General features: G+C 43.0%; 1 non-coding gene across 1 annotated transcript; it reads left to right on the top strand.

Moving 5' to 3' along the window:
* Positions 1-1,512: 1,512 nt before the first annotated feature.
* On the top strand, positions 1,513-1,619 carry LOC127124816 (small nucleolar RNA R71). The gene has a single exon (XR_007804289.1). It is a non-coding gene; the product is annotated as a small nucleolar RNA R71 (small nucleolar RNA).
* Positions 1,620-3,687: the final 2,068 nt, after the last annotated feature.

The following is a 3,687-nucleotide window of genomic DNA, read 5'->3' as shown; positions in this document are numbered from 1 at the left end:
AATATAATGGGGGTAACTTCATTTTCTCTTATGTCCATAATTATAAAATCGGTGGGAATGCAGAATTGACCTATGCGCACGGGAACATTTTCAAGAATTCCTACCGGATATCTAACGGAACGATCTGCTAATTGCACAGACATTTTAGTTGGTCTTAATTCTCCCATTTCAAGTTTCTTGCATATGGACGAGGGCATAACACTGATACCGGCTCCTAAATCGCATAAGGCTTTGTCTATGACAAATTTTCCTATGTGACAGGGTATAGAAAAACTACCAGTATCTTTAAGTTTAGGAGGCATATTCTGAATTATTGCGCTACACTCAGCAGTGAGTGTAACGGTTTCGCTATCTTCAAGTTTCCTTTTATTAGATAAAATTTATTTTAAGAACTTAGCATATGAGGGCATCTGTGTAATAGCTTCTGTAAAAGGAATTGTGACGTTTAATTGTTTCAGTAGGTCAACAAATTTTTTAAATTGGCCTGCGTCTTTGGTTTTAATCAGTCTTTGAGGATAAGGGATAGGTGGTTTGTAAGGCGGCGGAGGTACATAAGGTTCTTTCTTTTCTACGGTTTCCTTATTACACTCTTCCTTTTCCTTAGGTTTACTTTCTTCCTCAGTTGACTTTTTAGAGTTTTGATTTTCAATCCTTGGGTCAGATGGTCCTTCTACCTCTGTTCCACTTCTTAATATAATAGCATGAGCGTGGCCTTTTGGGTTAGGTTGGGGCTGTCCAGGAAATGTACCAGTTGGGGAAGCAGTAGGTGCTTGTTGTTGAGCTACTTGTAAGATTTGTGTTTCCAGCATTTGGTTATGGGTAGCCAAGGCATCTACTTTACTTGCCAGTTGTTTAATCTATTCGTTAGTGTGTACATTCTGGTTTAAGAACTCTTTATTGGTTTGCTGTTGAGAAGCTATGAAGTTATCCATCATGATTTCCAAATTGGATTTCCTAGGAACGTTATTGTTAGGTGTAGATGGGGTCGGCTTTTGATATCCAGGAGGTATAGCTGGAGCTTGACTGGGTGCGTATAAAGCATTATTACTTTTATATGAAAAGTTAGGATGGTTCTTCCAGTTTGAGTTATAGGTATGCGAGTAGGGATTTCCTTGAGCATAGTTCACTTGCTCTGCTTGGATTCCTGTTAGGAGTTGACAATCTGTAGGCGTGTGACCTTGAATTCCACAAACTTCGCAATTTTGAGTTACTGCAACCACGGTGGCTGGAGGTGATACATTTAAGCTTTCAATTTTCTGGGCAAGAGCATCCACTTTTGCATTAACATGATCAAGGCTACTTATCTCGTACATGCCACTTTTTGTTTGAGGTTTTTCTACCATTGTTCGGTCACTTCCCCACTGATAATGATTTTGGGCCATGCTCTCGATGAGTTGATAAGCGTCGGCGTAAGGTTTATCCATAAGCGAACCACCAGAGGCGGCGTCTATTGTTAACCTTGTGTTGTACAAGAGACCATTATAGAAGGTGTGAATTACTAACCAGTCCTCTAAACCATGGTGAGGACAAAGTCTCATCATGTCCTTGTATCTTTCCCATGCTTCGAAAAGAGACTCGTTATCTTTCTGTTTAAATCCATTTATCTGGGCTCTCAGCATAGCTGTTTTGCTTGGAGGAAAATATCGGGCAAGAAAAACTTTCTTCAACTCATTCCATGTGGTGACTGAGTTGGAAGGAAGAGATTGAAGCCATCTTCTAGCTTTATCTCTTAACGAGAAAGGAAAGAGACGAAGTCGAATTGCCTCTGAAGTGACACGATTAGCTTTTACAGTATCAGCGTATTGGACAAATACGGATAAATGAAGGTTTGGATCCTCGGTAGGATTTCCAGAGAATTGGTTCTAATGCACTGCTTGCAACAACGAAGGTTTAAGTTCGAAGTTGTTCGCTTCGATTGCGGGTGGAGCAATACTCGAATGTGGCTCATCTTGCGATGGAGCAGCGTAATCACGAAGAGCACGAGCTGGTTCTACCATCTCGGGTATCGGCGAAGGAAGGAGATTTTTGAGATCAGGAATTTCGATTGGAGGAAGATTGTTCGCAGCACGATACTCCCGAATTCGTCATAAGACTCGGAGATATCGTTCAACGTCGTTGATCCGTAAGTAAAACAGTTCGCCTTGTGAGTGAGTGTGTGGCATACAAATCAACGAAAAAGAAGGGAAAAATAGAAATAGCCTTAGTCTCTACAGCGTAACAGAAGAGTTACGATATCGACTAAATAAAAGTCTTGGGCAACGACGCCAAAAACATGATCGCGACTTTATGAGTCTATTGGGGTATTAACTGCAAGTGCACAGTCTAATCGCGTAGTTTTAAAAGATATCGATCCCACAGGTGTCGCATTACGCGAAAAACCGGCGGAAAAACGAAACAACAGAGCTGCCACCGTGTGTTATTTATCCCAAAAGAGGGAAAGAAAACGCTCGAAGTAAACCTGGAAAAGACGTGGTCTCGCGACCAAAGAGAGATGGGATCGGGAGTCGGTTATGCGAAGGGAAGGTATTAGCACCCCTACGCATCCGTCATACTCGACGGGATCCACACACAAAAGAAAGGATAAGGGTTGCTAAACGCTGCTCAAACATCACAGAAGGCTGGAAGGAAACACAGAAAGACAAGAAAAACTAACTCGGCAGGATATTGCATCCTAGGCCTACGTAGTCTGTCAGGCACAGACATCAGAGTCGACGTAGTTCGGGATGGAGGAAAACGTGCTCGCTAGGATGTCGCATCCTATGCATACGTATCTTCTATGACCGGAGAAGAATCAGAGCACTCATAGCTCGGCTAACGCACGCCAAACAAAACCACACAGGAAACCGACTGCCAATCGCTGGACTTACGTCAGGCAAACATGGAAACTGAATGCCAATCGCTGGACTTACATCAGACTCCGAACCAACAAACACACACTGGAAACCAAATGTCAATCGCTGGACTTACATCAGACTTCAAGCACACGACAAACCAGACACAGGAAACCAACTACCAATCGCTGGACTTACGTCAGACTCCAAGTACACGACAAACCAGACACAGGAAACCAAATGCCAATCGGTGGACTTACATCAGACTCCAACGCAACACCAAGGGTTGAAAAAGAAAAAGGGCGCCCGGAGAGATCAGCTCATCTCCTGCCTACGTACCTCATCTGGTATGAGGATCAGGGCGACGTAGTTCCCCTAAACAGGGAAAGAAATTCTATCCAAACCAGAGACAAAGGGAGACACAAACTACTAGGGAGACTACGACTCGAGCCTAGAAGTTGTCATGCATACGATCCCTATGTTAAGGTTTCTATCTAACTTGAACAGGAAGCAAGCTATCCTAAACAGCACAGGCAAACACATACAAGCACAATAAAGCAAGCACACACACTATATGCAAACAATTGGGCTCATACAAGGTTAGGCTGTAAAAACAAGCCAACTAGAATTGGGTGTGGTTAGCTCTTAACCCTAACATTGAGAGTTAGGGTGAAGCAGATGAAATGGGAAGTGAGGGTAAGACCTCACAGCTCTTATCCCTGGCCTGGGAGAGCTTGACTCAAATAGAAAGGTGTGGGAGTTCAGAATGTAGGAACTCTTCTCCACAGATGACTGACACAACATGATCTTCGGTTATTATTCACAATGCATCAACACAATGGTGTGAGCAAGGTGA

The sequence above is a fragment of the Lathyrus oleraceus genome, chromosome 2 (genome assembly GCF_024323335.1).
Source record: "Lathyrus oleraceus cultivar Zhongwan6 chromosome 2, CAAS_Psat_ZW6_1.0, whole genome shotgun sequence".
In the NCBI taxonomy this organism is placed as follows: Eukaryota; Viridiplantae; Streptophyta; class Magnoliopsida; order Fabales; family Fabaceae; genus Lathyrus; species Lathyrus oleraceus.
The sequence above is the reverse complement of the archived record's forward strand: the minus strand, read 5'-3'. Positions and strand labels throughout refer to the sequence as shown.